The 22,732-nt window shown below is 43.7% G+C and overlaps 1 long non-coding RNA gene across 1 annotated transcript in view; it reads left to right on the top strand.

Annotated features, from left to right (window-relative positions):
- Positions 1 to 6,347: 6,347 nt before the first annotated feature.
- Positions 6,348 to 22,732, top strand: part of LOC121002820 — a 30,676-nt gene continuing 14,291 nt past the window's right edge. The window contains exons 1-4 of the long non-coding RNA XR_005779332.1: positions 6,348 to 6,359; positions 9,279 to 9,292; positions 18,882 to 18,889; positions 20,785 to 20,788. This is a non-coding gene — a long non-coding RNA (uncharacterized LOC121002820). The remainder of the gene's footprint in view (positions 6,360 to 9,278; positions 9,293 to 18,881; positions 18,890 to 20,784; positions 20,789 to 22,732) is intronic.

Genomic DNA, 22,732 nt, shown 5'->3' with positions numbered 1-22,732 from the left:
TTAATACGCCTTATGTTAAAGGAGGAGATTTTTAGCGCATCAGACATTGTCCATTAAGAAAAACTTAAAATAACATAAAGTCTCTTTGCATACAAAAGCAGCTCTCTTTGTTGAGCTCTCTCGAAATTTCTCACTTTCTGTGAAATAATTTTGTAGGAAACCATTGAACATCAGGTCATTTTATCAGATTAACTACTCGACAAAAATGCAACTAATGGCTCTGGTGATGCTGAGCTCTCAAACTGAAGAATGTTCATAGGATCAGATAAGGTCACGCTTGGTCTTAAGCTGTTGTCGCTCTCATCTGCACTTTGATGGGATGCTCTTTTGACACTGAGAAAATGTTCTTTATGACCACTCACTTTTGTTTTTGTTTCTTTTGCCTGTAGTTCCATGGCTTCGTCTCCTGTGATCATCCCCTTTACTCCTGCGTCAGTAGCAGGTTCCCCTGCCACCTTTGCAAGAGCAGATTTTCCAGGAGCACTCTTTACAGGATCCACCATTTTCTCCTTCATGGATGTTCAAGGTACGCTCGTAGTCTCAGTTTTCTCCAGTTCTTTCATGGCGGATGCAGCTACAGGCTTTTTGGGGGCCTCCGGTTCTTTTGTAGGTCCCTTGCCTACGGCAACATCCGCATAGAGCCGAGCTCTAGCCCACTTTGGACAGTCTTTAAAGGCATGGCCTTCCATCCTGCACATGTTGCAGATAATCATATTCTGACAGTCTGTACTTTTATGCCCTGCTTGTTGGCACTTCCCGCAAAAACCTGCCTCCTCTTTACAGTGGCCAAATTGATGACACTTTCGACAAAATTCCGGCATCCCTGGATAATAAATGTACCCTCTGTCTCTTCCAATTGTAAAGCTTGATGGGGGGTGATTTAATCCTCCAATTCCTCCAGGGTCCTCCCTGAAGGTAACAAAAAATGTATACTTTCCGGTCCATAAGTCCGATTTATTCATAAGCTTCCGGCCAGATTTCAAAGTTAAACAATATCTCGAAAGAAAAAATTAAATGTCACATAAGGAAACAAAAGGATTGTACATGTGTACAATTAGTGGAATTTCCCCCGTTGAGTAGTGTAAAACAAATTTAAAAAACAATATCACTGATTATAATAACAAAATTAATTCCCATTTAAAACATAACGTTTAATTATTATCTGTTAATAAAATCCCACTTAAATTGATTTGGGCAACAACGAAAAAAAAAAATATATAGATACTTTTGCCTAGGATTGTTTAAGGTGTAATCAAATTATAGAAGCATCACCACCATAGAGTTACTAACAATACTGCTTAACAAGAGCAATATCTGTATTGACAGAAGTGAATACATCAACTTATAGATAAATCACCACCATGTGGTTACTCACGGTACTGTTGACCAGAGGCGGATATTTGCATCAACAGGAGTATAGGTACCCAAGTATCTGGTGGTTCCTCCTTGATAATCAGTGGATGCAGAGTGAACAGTGTCTTGTCGGACCTTGATGTTGACTTATCTAATGGCAGGATTATCTTTCTCAGCGCCACCGAGCATGATGAATATGATCCCCTGATGAACCTCTTCACTTCAAAGGGGAAACGCGTTGCAATAAAAAGCCTTTTTTAAACTTTATGCCTAGGTCCACCATCACCACCCTTGAAGGTCCTTACCTGGATACCTCATCGCCTTTCCTTCTTATACCTACTGTAAGTTGTGGAACTATTAATATCAATGTTTGGCAATCTCCACCATTTGGGAATTTGACAGGTAGGGACAACATAATAGGGAACAGCCAGCGAGAAGTGGGGCCGCACCTTTCGGAGCAATCACTCCGCTTGTAGGCAGGGTAAGCATAGTCGTAAGGGATAGACTCCCACACTGCCTATAACTTAAAGCGGACTTGTATAGTGTTTGGACACTATCAATCAAACTGGTCCTATTTTCCTGAAATATAATCAAGACTCATCAGGAACAACAAGGTCCCACAAGACAGTGTTCACTCTGCATCCACTGATCATCAAGGAGGAACCACCAGATACTTGGGTACCTATACTCCTGTTGATGCAAATATCTGCCTCTGGTCAACAGTACCATGAGTAACCACATGGTGGTGATTTATCTACAAGTTGATGTATTCACTTCTGTCAATACAGATATTGCTCTTATTAAGCAGTATTGTTAGTAACTCTATGGTGGTAATGTTTCTATAATTTGATTACACTTTAATCAATCCTAGGCAAAAGTATCTATATATATTTTTTTTCAATGTTGCCCAAATCAATTTAAGTGGGATTTTATTAACAGATAATAATTAAACGTTATGTTTTAAAGGGGAATTCATTTTGTTCAGTGATATTGTTCTTTGATTAGGTATCCTTATTTTTCCAGTGAATAAAACAAAATTAAGTCCATGTAGAATGGGATCAGCGTGATGGATTTTCAGCTGCTCGTACAAGTTGTGACAGTCCGAAAGATTATCAATTGTGAGAATGTACACACCTTTCATTGAATCATTGAGAGCAAGAATGCTTCCCTTCTTCACGTTCAAAGTCTTTAATAGAATGTCGTTCACAAAGAAAAATAGCTTGCCTTTCTTTTCTTCTTCTTTCAAGATTTCAATCTGCACGGAGTTTCGGATCCTCATTTCGCCTTGGTTTGTGAAAAGGACGTTCGGCATATATACTGCCATCCTTCCGCTGGGTAATCGCCTTCCAAGCCGTCACTCTGAAGCTCTGACAACCCCTTGCCCAAGTTCGGTCAAGCCAGAAATCTTAAGCAAAGAGCCGAGAAGAGATCAGCCAGGCCAGACCAGCTCTCTATCCATACAGACTTGAGATCCAGCAAGCCTTAAAGTTGCTTGATTTGAGTTCGATGGCTTGGGGAACCTGCGCCCCTACATCATTATCATTAGGATGACAAAAATTTTAATTATTATTTTTTTGGATGCCAGCTAACTCTTCTCTCACTGCTTAGGAGAGCTGCATAAAAATTTTCAGTTTTCTAATTGTTCTAACATTTATATTCAATAACCTTTCTATACTATTTTGTCATGTAAACTCTTTTGTATAAACACGTTCATATGGGAAAGACATGCAATAGTGTTTCAGCTGAAAAACAAGGCAGATTCTGCTAGTTTGCATGTCTTTCCTCTATAGCTCTTACCGTAAAGAATCCTCTTCTATGTTTGTGTAGAACCTTCTTTCCTCCAGACGCAGAGGATGTCCCCTCGTCACAGTCACAGTCCTGGGGATAAATAGATGAAGGGAGAGATCTCTGTACTGACCCCTGATATATTTATACATAGTTATTAGATCTCCCCTCAGTCGTCTTTTTTCTAAAGTTAATAACCCTAATTTTAATAATCTTTCAGGGTACTGTAGTCCACCGATTCCAGTTATTACTTTAGTTGCCCTCCTCTCAACCCTCTCCAGCTCTGCTATGTCTGCCTTGTTCACAGGAGCCCAGAACTGTACACAGTACTCCATGTGTGGTCTGACTAGTGATTTGTAAAGTGGTAGGACTATGTTCTCATCACGGGCATCTATGCCCCTTTTGATGCAAAGACACCACTGTACTTCTTCCTGGGTCATACAGGGCACTTTTAATGGGGAATTTACTTTTACATTCTGCATTTCATCTGACAATTTATTTTCCTCAGTGAATACAGTGGAGAAAAAAATATTTAATAGCTTTGCTTTCTACTCATCGCTCTCTGCAACTCCCCCATCATCACTCTGTAAAGGGCCGACACCTTTAGATTTATACTTTTTACTATTTATATGATTGCAATACAAAGATATACCACCGGCGCTGATTACAATATTAAAGCAGCAGTGTCAAAAACAGCTCCGCAATAGCTGTTATAAACGGATTATACACATAATTTATAAAAGAGGGAGACACCGCGCTAAACCTAATTCACCTGACCCTTATTAACCTCTGGTTCCGTTCGTGTGAAACCTATCCACCTCAGTTGGCAAATAGCAAGATTACCTTGGTTCTGATGTGTGGGATTAGGGGACCACCTTCTCGGGCGTTCCAATATACACGTTCTCTTCTGCGCAGAGGCAAATAGCAGGTAGAAAATAGGCTGTATGGAGTTCGCCCCGGCCGGTAGCGAGACTCCGTTTGCACTTACGCTCACAAGGGGAGCTGGTGACGTCACCTGTCGAGCTATGGGCTGCTGTAAGCACCAAAAAACCTTCCTACGCGTTTCGAGTGCACGGCACTCTTCGTCAGGGAATCACTCTAGTGCCTCCAGTAGCTTCCTTTTATTCTACCCGCTCATAGTCTTAATTGGCTCCAGCTGCAGAAGTTCAATGCTAAGAATATATTAAATATGTTTAATCGAACCAGAGCAGAACCAGAGGTTAATAAGAGTCAGGTGAATTAGGTTTAGCGCGGTGTCTCCCTCTTTTATAAATTATGTATTTATATGATTGAAGAACATTTTAGGGTTAGTTTAGCTCTCTTTGGCAATTAATCTCTCGGTCTCTAGTTTGACTGCTTACAGTGCTGCCCATAATTATGTATACCCCTGGCAGACCAAGGAGGATGCCACTTCTCCAGATAAGGCACACAAAAGCTTGCTTGGCCTTTGCAAAAGCTCATCTGGACAAAAAAGAAGACTTCTGGTCTTCTGTGTTATGGTCAGATGAAAGAAAAATTTAATTGTTTGGTCACAATAATGTTTCCTTCATTTGGCGTAAAAAAGGAGAAGCCTTCAACCCAAAGAACACCATCCCCACTGTCAAACATGGTGGTGGGAACCTAATGCTTTGGGGGTGTTTTTCAGCCAATGGACTAGGGAACCTAATCACAGTAAACGGCAGCATGAAAAAAGAGCAATACATGAGGATTCTCAACGACAACATCAGGCAGTCTGCAGAGAAACTTGGCCTTGGGCACCAGTGGACATTTCAGCATGACAATAACCCAAAACACACAGCAAAAGTGGTGAAGAAATGGTTAGCAGACAACAACATTAACGTTTTGGAGTGGCCCAGCCAGAGTCCAGACTTGAATCCAATTGAGAATCTGTGGAGGGAGCTAAAGATCAGGGTGATGGCAAGAAGACCCTCCAACCTGAAAGATTTGGAGCTCATTGCTAAAGAATAATGGGCAAAAATACCTGTGGAGACATGAAAAATCTGGTCTGCAATTATAGAAAGCGTTTGATTGCTGTAATAGCCAATAAAGGCTTTTCTATTGATTATTGAGATGGGGTGAATAATTTTGGACTGGACACTTTTTGCTCAAATGTAAATAAAAGCTGAGAAATGTTTTTTTTTCCACAATAATGCCTCTTGTACATCGTCTTATTATTTTTTGGGGGACACCATGTCATTTCCCGTCAAAAAATTACTTGCTGGTTGAATAAAATTAACTTTAAGTTAAAATTTGCCAGGGGTATGAATAATTATGGGCAGCACTGTATATTTGTTTTTTACATATTCAATTTTTTTCCTTATAGTTTTTCAGTGCTTCCTCGCTACCCTCCTGTTTTAGTGATTTAAATGCTTTCTTTTTGTCATTTATTGCTTTCTTTACAGTTCTATTTATCCACATTGTTTTTTTTCTTGTTCCTTAACCTGTTAATCCCATAAGGTATGTACCTCTCACAATTAGATTTTAGGATGCTTTTAAAAATATTCTATTTTGTGGCTGTATTTTTTTTTATTTTTGAGGACTTTGTCCCAGTTAGTTAGGCCTATGGCCTCTCTTAGTTTGCTAAATTTTCCCCTTCCTGAAGAAACACTCTTTTGAATGACAATTAGAGGGTTATTACTTTATGGTCACTATTTCCCAGGTGTCCTCCAACCTGCACATCTGTTGTTCTGTCAGGTCTATTGGTTATTACTAAGTCCAGTATGGCTGTCCCTCTAGTCGGGTCCTGAACCAGTTGGGAAAGGTAATTGTCTTTGGTTATTGTCAAGAACCTGTTTCCTTGAGATATACAGGTTTCAGTTTCCCAGTCTATATCTGGGTAGTTGAATTCCCCCATAATAACTACCTCATTATGATCTGCCGCCTCGTCTATCTCATTTAGTAGTAGATTTTCTGTGGACTCTGGTATATTAGGTGGTTTATAATAAACTCCTATTAGTATTTTATTGTTATTTTTGCCTCCATGTATTTCTACTGTCACGGTGGGTAGGATACAAGATACAATAAACTCACAGAAAACCTCAAAACAAGTGTCTAGGCAAGAAGCTGGGGATAGAGGTCACCTCTATTCTGTGCCCACGTTCAAACCCTAAAGGTAGAAATAAACGTGCCCCCGTGCCTAAGGCTGAAGATTCCCTAAAGTCCCTAAGATGGTGGAAAGGGGGAAAGAGGCAGCCTGCTTCCTCTGGTCCTGGAGGAGGCAGGTGTCTCTCTAACAGCCTAGACAGAACACAAAAGGTAACCAAAACCAACTTATCTTGTAGCAGAGCAGAAACAGCAAATCCTTCTTTCCTCAGAGCAAGTTAGAAGCTATAACCCGCACAGGACACTGGGAAGGGGCGTAATTTAAGCTCACACAAACAACCCCACCCAGTGCACCTGAAGGGAGGCGAATACAGCTCAACTCCAAACCCAAAACAAACAAAAAACTACACACGTGCTGCTAACCAGGCAGACCTCCGCACATAACCTGAGCAGGGCATGACAGTACCCCCCCTTCTACGGGTGACCTCTGGGCACCCCAGCCCAACTTTATCCAGGTGGGCCCTGTGAAAGGCCCTCACCAGTTGGCTGGCACTAACATCCACAGCCGGAACCCACATCCTCTCCTCGGGGCCGTATCCCCTCCAGTGTACCAGGTACTGAAGGGAACCCCGAAAAACACATGAGTCAAGAACCCTAGAGATCTCGAACTTTAAATTGCCATCAACCAGAACAGGGGGAGGAGGCAATGGCAATGGTTCCACCGGTTTCACATATTTCTTCAGTAAAGACCTGTGGAACACATCATGGATTCTCCAGATCTGCGGAAGATCCAGACGAAACGCCACTGAAATGACAACCGCAGATATTTTGTAAGGTCCAATAAATCTTGGACCCAGTTTCCAAGATGGTACTCTCAGTTTAATATTTTTAGTAGATAACCACACCAGATCACCCACACACAGGTCCGGACCAGTCAAACGTCTCCTGTCAGCCATTCGCTTATACCTCTCACCCATCTTCTCCAAATTAACTTGGATCCTCCGCCAGATAGAAGACAAGGCAGAAGAAAATCTCTCCTCCTCTGGCATCCCAGAAGAACCAGTCCCAGAAAAGATACCAAACTGAGGATGAAAACCGTATGCGCCAAAGAATGACGACTTACCCGTGGACTCCTGCCTACGGTTATTCAAAGTAAACTCTGCAAGAAATAAGAATGAGGACCAGTCCTCCTGGTTCTCAGCCACAAAACACCTCAAGTAGGTCTCCAGGTTTTGGTTAGTACGCTCTGTCTGCCCATTCGACTGCGGATGAAAAGCCGAAGAGAACGAAAGTTGAACACCAAGACGAGAGCAGAAAGCCCTCCAAAACCTGGAAACAAACTGCGTGCCCCTACCAGAAACCACATCCGAGGGAATGCCATGTAATTTAGAAACATAGAAACATAGAATGTGTCGGCAGATAAGAACCATTTGGCCCATCTAGTCTGACCAATATACTGAATACTATGAATAGCCCCTGGCCCTATCTTATATGAAGGATGGCCTTATGCCTATCTGTCACGAGGGTGTCAAGAGCCACGCCTGACTCCGTTGTACCCGGGGTCAGGAGGTCGCAGCTGTTGGCTGCGCGCTCTATGTAAGATAGGGCTGTTTCTTTATTGTAGCTTTCTGGGTTTGCTTTGCAAACCCTTTTGGCTCACTCAGGGATCCGTAGCTCCTTCTCCTCAGCTGTTCCTTGTCCAGCACTTCCAAACCTCCTTATATTCCCCTCTCACACTTCTCTGGTTGCCAGCTATAGAGCTTCCTGCCTGGACATCTATTCTGACCCTCTGGAGCTGTGTTACTGCGTTCTCTGGTTGTTGATCCAGAACGCTACCCTCCGGATCCCTGTTGGACCTTTGTGGACTGCTGTGGTCGCCCACCTGGGTGTATGTGTTTGTCTGTGTTGTCTGTCCTCTCCCTGGTGTTTCCCTCTTAGTTCAGTGGTGCGGACTAGCGATCCCACTGGCCCGTTCACTATCTAGGGCTCATTTCAGGGAAAGCCAGGGTTTAGGCACGTGATCGCCGCACGGGTGAGGAACCCGTCTAGGGACGTCAGGGCAGTCAGGTGCCAGCTGCAAGGTGAGTCAGGGGTCGCCACCTTACCCTCTCCCTTGGGCAGGGTTTTCCCTTTTCCCTCCCTGTGCGTGACGTCGGTCATTACATTATATCTGGCCCTTATTTTTGTGTAGGTAAAAAAAAATAATAATTACAACAGACCGCAAGCCCAGCGGTTGCTACTGGTAACCAGGGTGTTACGGAACCCAAGGTCCCTCTCCCTGACAGATTTTCTGGGGGAAGGGACAAGTTTTTGGCATTCCGTGAGGCCTGTAAATTATACTTTAAACTGCGCCCTTACTCCTCTGGTAATGAAGAACAGCGGGTGGGGGTTGTTATTTCCCTGCTGCAGGGGGACCCGCAGTCCTGGGCGTTCTCTTTACCTACTGATTCCCAGGCGCTTCGGTCAGTGGATGAGTTTTTCGGGGCCTTGGGTCTCATATATGACGACCCTGACCGAGTCGCACTGGCTGAATCAAGATTACGGAGACTCTACAAGGAGAGCGGCCGGTAGAGGAATATTGCTCTGACTTCCGTAGGTGGGCTACGGATACCCAATGGAACGACCCGGCTCTCAGGAGTCAGTTCTGCTCTGGGTTATCCGAAAGGGTTAAGGATGCACTTGCATTATATGAGACTCCCTTTTCCCTTGATGCGGTTATGTCCCTTTCTATCCGAATAGATAGACGCCTTAGGGACAGGTTGAAAAAACCGGAGCCATTGATAACCCCTCCCAAGCAGCAGTTAGTCTGTACGGACTTAGACGAGCCTATGCAGCTAGGAGGAACTACTCGTCAGGTCCGTCCTCCTGTGGCTCGCCGTAGGCGTGGGGTTTGTTTTTTTTGTGGGGAGAGGGGTCATTTCATTAATGTCTGTCCTTCTTTCCTCAGAAACAAAAGACCGTCGGAAAACTACTAACCCCAGGCTGTGTGGAGGATGTCAGCCGGGGGGTATACGTTTCCTCCATACGAACATCGCAATTTGTGTTGCCAGCGGTTATTGTTTTTGGTGATAAGACAGAGACTATTTCTTTCTTTCTAGACAGTGGAGCAGGGGTAAATTTGATAGATGCCCATTTTGCCCGCACTATGGGTTTGTCTCTCTGTACGCTACAGAGACCTATTCCCATATTTGCTATTGATTCTGCTCCTCTGTCTCAGAGAAACCTCACCCACATTGTTCATAATTTACACCTTCGGGTAGGGGACCACCATAACGAGATGCTTTCATGTTATGTTCTGGAGGGGCTTCCCACTCCGGTAGTGCTGGGTCTTCCCTGGTTGGTAACGCACAATCCAGTGGTGGATTGGCAGGCCAGGGAGATATTGGAGTGGAGTGAGCAGTGCAGAGATAATTGCTTAAATAGCAATTGCTTAGTCGCCTCCATAACTACCCTACCTACATTTATTTCGGATTTTGAGGACGTTTTTTCTGAAAAGGGTTGTCAGAAGTTACCACCTCATCGTCCTTATGATTGCCCGGTTAACCTTATTCCCGGCGCAAAATTACCCAAGACCAGGTTATATAATCTTTCAGGTCCAGAGAGACAAGCCATGAAAGATTATATCTCCGAGAGTTTGGCTAAGGGACACATCAGACCCTCTTCTTCACCCGTGGCTGCAGGGTTTTTCTTCGTTAAAAAGAAAGATGGGGGCCTGCGTCCTTGCCTAGATTTTCGCGAATTAAATCAAATAACCATCCGAGACCCATACCCTCTTCCTCTCATTCCTGACCTGTTTAACCAGATTGCGGGTGCTAGGTGGTTCTCCAAACTTGATCTTAGGGGGGCCTACAATCTGATTCGTATTAAGGAGGGGGATGAGTGGAAGACAGCTTTTAACACCCCTGAGGGGCATTATGAAAATCTAGTTATGCCTTTCGGTCTGACCAATGCTCCTGCCGTCTTTCAACATTTCGTTAATGACATTTTTAGTCATCTAATCGGCAGGTTTGTGGTAATATACCTAGATGATATTTTAATTTATTCGTCTGATCTGAGAACACATGAGGTGCATGTCAGACAAGTACTGCAGGTCCTACGGACGAATAAATTATATGCTAAAATTGAAAAATGTGTCTTCGCCATTCAGGAGATACAATTTCTAGGTTATTTTTTATCTGCTTCAGGTTTCCGTATGGATCCTAGGAAGGTCCAGGCAATTTTGGATTGGGATCTTCCTGAGAACCTCAAAGCACTACAACGGTTCTTGGGCTTCGCAAATTTCTATAGGAAATTCATTAAAAATTATTATTTACTTATTGTAAAACCCCTTACTGACATGACTAGGAAGGGGACTGATTTTTATAGATGGTCTGACGCCGCTAAAGTTGCTTTTTCCTCTCTAAAAGAGAGGTTTACCTCAGCACCTGTACTAGTCCAACCTGATGTCTCTCAGCCTTTTATTGTTGAAGTCGATGCATCAGAGGTGGGAGTGGGGGCTGTACTGTCTCAGGGTCCGTCTCCTGGCAAATGGCGTCCTTGTGCTTTCTTTTCTAAAAAACTATCTGCAGCAGAAAAGAACTACGATATTGGCAATAGGGAACTGTTAGCTATTAAACTTGCGTTTGAGGAGTGGCGTCACTTTTTAGAGGGGGCAGTCCACCCCGTCACTGTGATTACGGACCACAAAAATCTTCTGTACCTCGAATCAGCTAAGCGTCTCACCCCTAGACAGGCTAGGTGGTCGCTATTTTTTACCAGGTTTAACTTTGTGATTACCTATCGTCCTGGGGCAAAGAATACCAAGGCTGATACACTATCTCGTTGTTTCCCTCGAGGGGGTAATGTGAGTGATCCGGTGCCCATTCTTCAAAGAGAAGTGGTTGTTTCTGCGGTACACTCTGTTCTGGAGGGGAAGGTGTTAGAGGCCCAGGGGGACGCCCCAGTCTCTTGCCCCTCAGAGAAATTGTTTGTACCGTTGAACCTACGTTTCGAATTATTAAAGGAACATCATAACTCGGCACTTGCTGGGCACCCGGTTAGTAAAGCAACCTTGGAGCTATTGTCTCGTCGTTTTTGGTGGCCAAGGTTGCGTCAGGATGTATTGGATTTTGTGTCTTCTTGTTCTACCTGTGCGCGCGCAAAAGTTTCACATACACGTCCTGCAGGGTCTCTATTACCACTCGTCATTCCCAATAGACCATGGACACATCTGTCAATGGATTTTATCACTGACTTACCTTTGTCTGCGGGTAAAACAGTTATTTTGGTAGTAGTGGACAGGTTTAGCAAAATGGTACACTTCATTGCGTTACCCGCACTACCTAATGCTAAAACTCTTGCTCAGGTATTCGTCAGTGAGATTGTGAAGCTTCACGGGGTCCCCTCCGATGTTGTTTCGGATCGGGGAACCCAGTTTATTTCTAAATTTTGGAAAGCTTTTTGTTCCTGTTTGGGGGTTCACTTGTCCTTTTCCTCAGCTTTCCATCCTCAGTCGAATGGACAGACTGAGCGTACCAACCAAAACCTGGAGACATATCTAAGATGTTTTGTGTCTGAAAACCAAGAGTTGTGGTCATCATATTTACCGTTAGCTGAGTTTGCCATAAATAATAGTCGTCAGGAATCCACTGGCAAGTCACCATTTCTTGGTGCATATGGTTTTCATCCCCAATTCTGTACTTTCAAAGAGGGGGGGTCTTCTGGGGTTCCCGAAGAGGAACGGTTTTCGTCATCTCTTTCATCGGTATGGCAGAAGGTGCAAGCTAACTTGAAAAATATGGGAGGTAAATACAAATGCATGGCTGATAAGAGACGGTCGCCAGGTCCGGACCTAGGAGTGAATGACTATGTGTGGTTGTCTACTAGGAATATCAAATTGAAGGTTCCCTCTTGGAAACTGGGTCCTAGGTTTATTGGTCCTTACAAAATTGTAGCCATCATCAACCCCGTGGCTTTTCGCCTGGAGTTACCTCAGACTTTTAAAATCCATAATGTCTTTCATAAGTCGTTACTCAAAAAATATGTTTCACCTCTAGAACCGTCACCGCTGCCACCCCCTCCTGTTGTCGTGGATGGTAATCTAGAATTTCAGATATCCAAAATTATTAATTCTCGTCGGGTCCGCCGCTCTCTTCAATATCTGGTGCATTGGAGAGGTTACGGTCCTGAGGAAAGAATGTGTGTTCCTGCGTCTGAGGTAAACGCTGACAGGCTTGTTCGGGTTTTTCATGCCTCTCATCCTGAGAGACCTGGTCCTGAGTGTCCGGAGGCCCCTCGTAGAGAGGGGGGTACTGTCACGAGGGTGTCAAGAGCCACGCCTGACTCCGTTGTACCCGGGGTCAGGAGGTCGCAGCGGTTGGCTGCGCGCTTTATGTAAGATAGGGCTGTTTCCTTATTGTAGCTTTCTGGGTTTGCTTTGCAAACCCTTTTGGCTCACTCAGGGATCCGTAGCTCCTTCTCCTCAGCTGTTCCTTGTCCAGCACTCCCAAACCTCCTTATATTCCCCTCTCACACTTCTCTGGTTGCCAGATATAGAGCTTCCTGCCTGGACATCTATTCTGACCCTCTGGAGCTGTGTTACTGCGTTCTCTGGTTGTTGATCCAGAACGCTACCCTCCGGATCCCTGTTGGACCTTTGTGGACTGCTGTGGTCGCCCACCTGGGTGTATGTGTTTGTCTGTGTTGTCTGTCCTCTCCCTGGTGTTTCCCTCTTAGTTCAGTGGTGCGGACTAGCGATCCCACCGGCCCGTTCACTATCTAGGGCTCATTTCAGGGAAAGCCAGGGTTTAGGCACGTGATTGCCGCACGGGTGAGGAACCCGTCTAGGGACGTCAGGGCAGTCAGGTGCCAGCTGCAAGGTGAGTCAGGGGTCACCACCTTACCCTCTCCCTTGGGCAGGGTTTTCCCTCCCTGTGCGTGACGTCGGTCATTACACTATCCCATGCATGCTTAAACTGCTTCACTGTATTTGCAGCTACCACTTCTGCAAGAAGGCTATTCCATGCATCCACTACTCTCTCAGTAAAGTAATACTTCCTGATATTACTTTTAAACCTTTGGCCCTCTAATTTAAAACTATGTCCTCTTGTAGCAGTTTTTCTTATTTTAAATATTCTCTCCTCTTTTACCTTGTTTATTCCCTTTATGTATTTAAAAGTTTCTATCATATCCCCTCTGTCTCGTCTTTCTTCCAAGCTATACATGTTAAGGTCCTTTAATCTTTCCTGGTAAGTTTTATCCTGCAATCCATGTACCAGTTTAGTAGCTCTTCTCTGAACTCTCTCCAAAGTATCAATATCCTTCTGGAGATATGGTCTCCAGTACTGCGCACAATACTCCAAATGAGGTCTCACTAGTGCTCTGAAGAGCAGCATGAGCACCTCCCTCTTTCTACTGTTAATGCCTCTCCCTATACACCCAAGCATTCTGCTAGCATTTCTTGCTGCTCTATACATTGTCTGCCTACCTTTAAGTCTTCTGAAATAATGACCCCTAAATCCCTTTCCTCAGATACTGAGGTTAGGACTGTATCACTGATTTTATATTCTGCTCTTGAGTTTTTACGCCCCAGGTGCATTATCTTGCACTTATCAACATTAAATTTTAGTTGCCAGATTTTTGACCATTCCTCTAGTTTTCCTAAATCCTTTTCCATTTGGTGCATCCCTCCAGGAACATCAACCCTGTCACAAATCTTTGTGTCATTAGCAAAAAGACACACCTTACCATCGAGGCCTTCTGCAATTTTGCTGATAAAGATATTAAACAATATGAGTCCCAGAACAGATCCCTGAGGTACCCCACTGATAACAAGACCATGGTCTGAATATACTCCATTGACTACAACCCTCTGTTGTCTGTCCCTCAGCCACTGCCTAATCCATTCAACAATATGGGAGTCCAAGCCCAAAGACTGCAATTCATTGATAAGCCTTCTATGTGGGACAGTATCAAAAGCCTTACTAAAGTCTAGATAAGCGATGTCTACTGCACCTCTGCCATCTATTATTTTAGTCACCCAATCAAAAAAATTAATAAGATTAGTTTGACATGATCTCCCTGAAGTAAACCCATGCTGTTTTTCATCTTTCAATCCATGGGATTTTAGATGTTCCACAATCCTCTCCTTAAGTATGGTTTCCATTAATTTCCCCACTATTGATGTCAGGCTTACTGGCCTATAGTTGCCCGATTCCTCCCTACTACCTTTCTTGTGAATGGGCACAACATTTGCTAATTTCCAATCTTCTGGGATGACTCCTGTTGCCAGTGATTGGTTAAATAAATCTGTTAATGGTTTTGCTAGTTCACCCTTGAGCTCTTTTAATAGCTTTGGGTGTATCCCATCAGGCCCCTGTGACTTATTTGTATTAATTTTAGACAGCTGACTTAGAACCTCTTCCTCTGTAAAGACACATGCATCAAAAGATTCATTAGTTTTCTTTCCTAACTGAGGTCCTTTTCCTTCATTTTCCTTTGTAAAAACTGAACATAAGTATTCATTGAGGCAGTCAGCTAGTTCTTTATCTTCTTCCATATACCTTCCTTCTTTTGTTTTTAATTTGGTAATTCCTTGTTTTAGTTTCCTTTTTTCATTTATGTATCTGAAGAATGCCTTATCGTCTTTTTCCCCTGACTGAGCTAATTTCTCTTCTGCCTGTGCTTTAGAAGCTCTTATAACTTGTTTGGCCTCTCTCTGCCTAATCTTATAAATTTGCCTGTCATCCTCGTTTTTTGTTTTTTTATAATTCCTAAATGCTATCTTTTTGTTTTTAATGATTTTGGCCACTTCTGCTGAGTACCACAGTGGTCTCTTCCTTTTTTTTTGCTTTTACTGACAAGCCTAATGCAATTTTCTGTTGCCTTCAATAGTGCCACTTTTAAGTAGTCCCATTTCTCCTGGACTCCAATGAAACTGTTCCAATCTGATAGGGACTCGTATACCACTAATCTAATTTTAGAAAAGTCAGTTTTTCTAAAATCTAAAACTTTTGTTTTTGTGTGGTGTGACTCAGTCACTGTACTTATAGTAAACCACACTGACTGGTGATCACTAGATCCCAAGCTTTCCCCTACAGTAATATCAGATACCAAATTCCCATTTGTGAATACTAAATCTAAAATGGCCTCCTTCCGGGTTGGCTCCTCAACTACTTGCTGTAGAGATAATCCCAGGAGGGAATTTAGAATATCTGTACTCCTGGCAGAACTAGCTATTTAGGTTTTCCAGTTTACATCATTTTAGCTATTTCCTCAACTAGTAGATCATCTAATTCTTTGACTTGGCTAGGTGGTCTATATATCACACCTACACGAGTTACCTTATGATTAGCAAGGTAACCCAAACCCGACTCTAAATTGTTCTCGCTAACTTGTATCAAATTAGATTTTTTGCTATCTTTCACATACAGGGCCACCTCTCCCCCTTCTTGCCTTCTCTGTCTTTCCTGTATAGAGAGAACCCTGGTATTGTTATATCCCAGTCATTACTCCCATTGAACCACGTCTCAGTAACAGCCACTACATCTATATTCTCAGATGCCATTAAAGCCTCAAGTTCATTGATCTTATTCCCTAAACTGCGAGTATTTGTAGACCAGAATCTGAGCTTGTCATTTCTTAACCTTTGTGCTACTGGCATCTTCTGTCATTGTTCCGGGGGGCAGTTAGACTGCTGGATTATCACTCTTTTGCCCCCCTTTCCTAGTTTAAATGCTCCTTAGCAAATACTTGCAACTGTTCACCGAGGACATTCGTTCCCTTGAGAGAAAGATGCAAACCATCTTTCTTGTACAGTTCTTTTCCATTCCCACAAGAGCTAACATGAGACACAAAGCCAAACCCTTGGTTCAGACACCATTCACCAAGCCATACATTGAATTCCTTAATGCGCATCTTCCTGTCATTCTGAAGGTTATTCACAGGCAAAACTGCAGAGAATGAAACAGTTGATGCAACCTCCCGTATATCTTTTCCAAGTGTGTGAAAAGCTTCTTTCACCTTTGAAACCTCATTGCAAGCCAGATCATTTGTCCCAAGATGGACAATAACATCCACCTCCCTTTCCTGCTTTGCTTGCCTAACAATATTAAGGATCCGTGGTCTATCCCTGCTAGCGGTAGCACCAGGGAGACATCTCACAACACCATTCTCCTCAAACTTCACACCTCTTATGATGGAATCGCCCACCAACAGCTGCTTACTATCAGTCCTCACCTTCTCCTTTTTGTCTTTGGCTGCAGTCTTGCATACTTTAGGCATGGGAGATGATTGTTTCTCACTCACTGTGCTTGAGCCATCCTCCATGTTGCTCTTGCACACTGAAAGTGCTGCAAATGAATTATGGAGAGCCACAGACTGTGGGACATGTCTTCTATCCACAACTCTCAGTCTACCAGAACCTGCAGTAACCCATCCTCCATTTATAGGGGGCCTCTGTGGCAGTGGCATTGCAATGTTCTCAGCCTGAGTTTGTTTAATGGTTAATTTACAAATCTCATATTTCAAAAAGGCTATTTCCTGCTGCATTATGGAGAGCTGTCTACAGATCAGACAGTATCCAAACCTCCAAAGAGTGGAACCTGAAATAAAAGCACAACAATTCCTGCACAGAACCAGGTTTGCCATTGTAAAGAGGGGAAAGATTTTAAACAAACAAATCTTACTTGTTTAGATTGTATCCACCTCCAGATTACCTCCTCAATATCTCCTGAATATCTCCAATGCACTTATAAAATCAGCACTTGGAAAAGCAGCAAGCTATAATTAGCAAGCTAATACTATGTTGCTATATATATATATATATATATATATATATATATACACACACTCCCACAAAGGCTCCTCCCCCAACAGCAATTTAACACCTTACTCGCCTATGCTCATTTGCAATCAGACAATAGTGATACCCTGTCTAACAAATTCCTTACCTGTTTTGAAACACAGTGCCTGAGTATCCACCAGAAACACCACTGAAGTTCTGCTGTTTTGAAACACAGTGTCTGAGTATCCACCAGAAACACCACTAAAGTTCTGCTACAGTGGAAAAGCTCTGAGTTAGACTAAGTTAGTCTCCTGAATATCTCCAATGTACTTATAAAATCAGCACTTGGAAAAGCAGCAAGCTAATTTCACGATGTTATCAACAAAAACCTGAGCAAGAGTCTTAGCATTGGGCAGACTAGCTAACGATACAAAGTGAGCAATTTTACTAAAACGGTCCACAACCACCAAAATCACAGTTTTCCCGGAGGAACTCGGCAGATCAGTAATAAAGTCCATAGACAAGTGCGTCCAAGGACAAGATTGAATAGACAAAGGAAGAAGTGAACCAGAAGGTCGAGTGTGAGCAACCTTTGACCGTGCACAGGTCTCACAAGCTGCTACGTAATCCTAAACACTGTTACGTAACCCGGGCCACCAGAACCTCTGAGAAATAAGATCAAAGGAGGACTTGCCACCAGGATGTCCAGCAAGGACAGTATCGTGATGTTCTTTGAATACCTTGTATCCCAGTCCAGCAGGAACAAACAACCTCCCTGGGGGACAAGAATCAGGAGCCCCCTCCTGGGCTCCCAACACCTCCATCTCCAACTCGGGGTACAGTGCGGAGACCACCACCCCATCAGCCAAAATCGGAGCAGGATCCTCTGAATCACTTTTCCCAAGAAAACTACGAGACAGTGCATCTACCTTGACATTTTTAACCCCCGGGCGAAAAGTAACCACAAAATTGAACCTAGTAAAGAACAGTGACCATCTAGCCTGTCTAGGATTCAGACGCTTGGCAGATTGCAGGTAAGCCAAATTCTTATGATCAGTATATACCGTAACGGGATGAGACGCCGCCTCCAACCAGTGATGCCATTCCTCAAAGGCCAAATTGATGGCCAGCAATTCCCTATCTCCTACATCATAATTCTTCTCGGCGACCGAGAGCTTCTTGGAAAAAAAATCACATGGGCGCCATTTGCCAGGAGATGAACCCTGCTACAACACTGCTCCAACCCCCACCTCTGATGCATTAACTTCCACCGCGAATGGCAGAGACACATCGGGCTGCATCAGAATGGGAGCAGACGCAAAACATTCCTTAATAGCCGAAAAGGCCTGCAATGCCTCATCCGACCAGACAGAGAAGTCGACGCCTTTCCTAGTCATATCGGTCAAAGGTTTTACAATGGTAGAGTAGTTCAAGATACATTTTCTATAATAATTGGTAAACGCCAAAAACCGCATCAAAGCTTTCTGATTCTCTGGTCGGTCCCATCCAGAACCGCCCGGACCTTTTCGGGGTCCATGCGAAAACCAGAGTCAGAAAGTAGATATCCCAGAAACAGAAGCTCCTGAACAGAAAACACACATTTCTCCAATTTAGCATATAATTTTTTCTCCCGAAGGATCGACAAAACCTGTCTCACGTGATCCTGATGGGTCTTCAGATCAGGAGAGTAAATTAGTATGTCATCCAAGTAAATTACAATAAACCTTCCCACAAAAGGATGAAAAATGTCATTGACAAATCGCTGAAACACCGCTGGCGCGTTCGTCAACCCAAAAGGCATAACCAGATTCTTGAAATGACCCTCGTGATTGTTGAAGGCCGTTTTCCACTCATCCCCCTCCTTGATTCTGATCAGATTGTAGGCCCCTCTTAAATCTAACTTGGAGAACACCTTGGCTTCAACAATTTGATCAAAAAGGTCAGAAAGTCTGCTAACCTGGCAGACCTCCGCACATAACCTGAGCAGGGCATGACATCTACCCACAGTGACTCCACATGTTCATGTTTCTCACTTATATCTTCTCGGACTGTGGGCTTTAGACAGGACTTTACATAAAGGCACACCCCTCCCCCTTTCTGGTTTTGGCGATCCTTTCTAAACAGACTGCAACCCTGTACATTAACTGCCCAGTCAAAGCTATCATCCAGCCATCTCTCAGTCATTCCCACTATATCATAGTCTTCCTCACACATCACTAATTCCAGTTCCCCAGTTTTATTAGTCAGGCTTCTGGCATTAGTATGCATACAATTAAGAGGTTTATGTATATTTTTTACCCTACACCTTTCCTTCTGAACTGTTCTAGTCCCTCCTTCCCCAGTCCCATTACCTCGCCCCTGTCTCTATCTGCACTATATTCCCATCCTATAAGGTAATTACCCTCCCTCCAGTCCCTAGTTTAAACACTCCTCCAACCTTCTAGCCATCTTCTCCCCAACACAGGTTCCCCTTCCCCATTGAGGTGCAGCCTATCCCTATGATAGGGCCTGTAGCCAACAGAGAAGTCGGCCTAATTCTCCAGGAACCCAAACCTCCTTCCTACACCAGTTCTTGAGCCACTTGTTAACCTCCCTAATCTCCCGCTGCCTTTCTTGTGTGGCTTGTGGTACAGGTAGTATTTCGGAAAACACTTGCCCTAAGCTTTGGACCTAAATCCCTAAAGTTTTAAGGACGCTCCACCTACCTCTAACTTTGTCATTGGTTCCAATATGGACCATGACTACTGAAACTTCTCCAGCCCCTCCCAGTAATCTGTCAACCCGATCCACGATGTGTCGAACTTGAGTGCCAGGAAGACAACACACCATTTGACGATCCCGATCTTTGTGACAAATCACCCTATCTGTACCCCTAATAATTGACAGGGCTGTTTATTTCCAAGTCAGGTCCAGTCAACTGAATTTAACACAGGTGGACTCCAGTCAAGGTGCAGAAACATCTCTAAGATAATCAAGAGAAATGGGGGGCCCCCCAGAGCTAAATTTGAAGTGTCATAGCAATCAGTCTGAATACTTATTTCCATTCTGAATTTTAGTTTTGTCCTTTCTTAATAAATTGGGAAACATTTCTAATATTTTGTTTTCACTTTATGATTATAGGGTATTAAGTGCAGAATAATGGGGGAAAATATATATTTTAAACTTTACCATAAGGCAGCAACATAACAAAATGTGAAAATAATGAAAGGGTCTGAAGATTTTCCGAATGCATTGTATGAAGCACGTAAAAGTAATGTGCCCTCCCTTATATTTGTCTAGTATCTGTGATTCTACAAAGGCTGAAGTCTATTTGTATTAAATTATAATTACATTTGCTTGATACCAGTTTATAATGTAAGGTCTTATGGCTTATAAAATGACATTTATCATTCTAAAAATCATATTACTGCCAATAGAATCACAAATTAAAGCTGTTCATCCATTAAATGGGCAGAGGAACTGAAGCAGGCACTAGTTCTATGAATCATGCACCGAGATCACATCCAGAGTTAATCATGAGATTTCAGTGGCAGGGTTCTGTTCTTAAAGGGGTTCTCCCATCACTAATAATAATAATATTTATTTATTTAGTGCCACCATATTCGGCAGCGTTTTACAAATTCATAGGGTTCATGTACGAAACAAAAGTAAATTGCTAATATACAAGTGAAACACTAGGAGTCAGGGCAGTACTTTTGTTTTCATCTAAAAAAAACTAATCTCAGACGGAAATGGCTCAAACGGATGACAATTGATACAACAGGATCCGTTTTTTTACTGGATCCAGTATTTTTTTCTCTCTCTCTTCTTCTGACGAATCAAAAGAATGGAAAGCTAAACAGTGATGTGAACTCAACCTAATAATAGAAATGAATGGGGTTTTCCAGAAAAGTTTAAATTATTTCTCCATATTCTGCCTGTTAAAAAAATCTCAGTAGCACCCCTTAAAATGTTCTTAATTTATGGCCCATAAGAACCACAACCAATAATCGTGCCAGCAGGATCGACCATATTAAGCCATGAATAGTGACTTTTGTGGTTGACCCTGTTGATTAAAATGATACCTGTCTTTTGAAATCAGTTGCAGCGTTCCTGAGAAAAAAAAGTAAGAATTTTGTTCTTTTATGCAAATTATGGCTTCAATGCACCGATGCGGGGCCTAGCACCTCGGTACACCTCATCTCCTCAACTTTTTAGTGTTGGCTGCAACTTTTGGTGCACAAAGCCTTTGTTTATATAAAGAATAGGAGCTCAGTGCGTGACATGTCTTGCACTGTCTTCAAGTGTTCTTTTAATAAAGGTGAAGGAAATCCTCTATCCTGAAAAGCCTGCAACATTTTGTTTAGTGTACCATCTAGTTCTTGATCATTGCTCACTATGCGTTTTGCCCGTAAGTATTGACTTAGAGGCAACGATTTTACCATGGCTCTCGGGTGTGAACTATTGTAGCACAATAATGTATTCCTATCTATTGGTTTTGAATACACATTAGTAGATAAAATGTTGTCTGTCACTGTTATATGGGTATCCAAAAAATGGATTTCTTCTCTCGAATAGTCTAAAGTAAATGTAATATCCACATTAATCATATTCAGGAACTGGAAAAATTCAATTGAATTACCCCGAGACCAGTGGGCTGAGGTCGTCGCTCCGTTCCAGCAAGTTTTCTTTGATCTCCCTGATGATCAAGCGGCCGACTACCTGACCGTAAAAGGTGAGATCATGGCGAGACTGGGGGTGAATGTGTTGGTCCGGGCCCAGCGGGTACATCAGTGGGAATTTAACCCGGCTGAACCTGCTAGACCTCAGTACTATGAACTGTTAGGCTCCATTCACACGTCCGCAAATGGGTCCGCATCCATTCCGCAATTTTGCGGAACGGGTGCGGACCCATTCATTTTCTATGGGGACGGAATGGATGCGGACAGCACACAGTGCGCTGTCCGCATCCGCATTTGCGGAGCGCGGCCCCGATCTTCGGGTCCGCAGCTCCGCAAAAGATAGAACATGTCCTATTTTTGTCCGCAGCTTGCGGACAAGAAGAGGCATTTCTATAGTGGTGTCGGGCGGGTGTGTTGCGGATCCGCAATTTGCGTGTCCGCAACACACCACGGACGTGTGAATAGAGCCTTGCACCGGTTGCAAAAATGGCTGCAGCCTGACGTTTTCACTGCTGGCGGATGTGTTCTGGAGGGCTTTGCTGTACCCTCTCCAGCACTGGATCGGCCAGGTGTCTCCGGGTAATGCCTTGGAGATGGTCGACCTGGTCGAGCACTACGAGGCCACCAGAAATCTACAGGGGGGTTCTTTTGGGAGGGGGCCAGTCAAACCCCGGAAAACTCCACCCCAGACCCGGCGGCCGGTGCCAGCTAGACCCGCCCGGGATGTTCCCCTGTAGACCTAACCCCGGTGGTCTGCTGGGGGGAACCCATGGACACCAACTATGGCTACCGCCACTCATTATATGCCAGAAAGTTGTGTGCCACAGGAACCTCTGAGACTATGGACAATAGCCACCTGTGCCAGGTGGAAGTGGGGGGCACTCTGGCGGTGGCACTGCTGGATTCAGGGAGCCTGGTGTCCCTAATAAGAGTCGCCCTGGTGCGGCCTGCTGAGTATACTGGCAGAAAGGTCGGCGTAGTCTGTATCCATGGGGACTTAAAGGACTATCCCACCGCATTGGTCTGTCTAAAAACGGTGGCCGGCAGGTGGACTCATGAGGTGGCCATTGCCACAGGGCTACCTTATGAATTAATAATTGGTAGAGACTTCCCCGAGACTTCTGGCCGG

The sequence above is a fragment of the Bufo bufo genome, chromosome 5 (genome assembly GCF_905171765.1).
Source record: "Bufo bufo chromosome 5, aBufBuf1.1, whole genome shotgun sequence".
In the NCBI taxonomy this organism is placed as follows: Eukaryota; Metazoa; Chordata; class Amphibia; order Anura; family Bufonidae; genus Bufo; species Bufo bufo.
The sequence above is the reverse complement of the archived record's forward strand: the minus strand, read 5'-3'. Positions and strand labels throughout refer to the sequence as shown.